We start from the raw sequence: 313 nt of genomic DNA, 5'->3' as shown, positions 1-313 counted from the left end.
CATACCGTCTGTTGTAACTTGTAGATAAGAGGGGCTGACCACCACAATAGCATACCTTCGGGAATCCGAACTCAACCTCAGGTTGAGGAGGGTATTGAGTCGCCTCAGCATTCATGAAGCTACTCTCAGCCTCATCCGTCCGAATCAAAGCTTTTATCTCACTGTCCACAGCTTGGTCTGACGAATCATGCTGAGAGTAGCTGTTGTCATGGCCCATCTTATTTATATGAAACATATACACATAGAGAATAGATTGACACAGTCAAAAACACAAGGATAATAGATTAATCATACAAGAACAGTTTGACACAAT

The sequence above is a fragment of the Camelina sativa genome, chromosome 6, assembly GCF_000633955.1.
Source record: "Camelina sativa cultivar DH55 chromosome 6, Cs, whole genome shotgun sequence".
Taxonomy (NCBI): domain Eukaryota; kingdom Viridiplantae; phylum Streptophyta; class Magnoliopsida; order Brassicales; family Brassicaceae; genus Camelina; species Camelina sativa.
Note: the sequence above shows the minus strand (reverse complement) of the source record.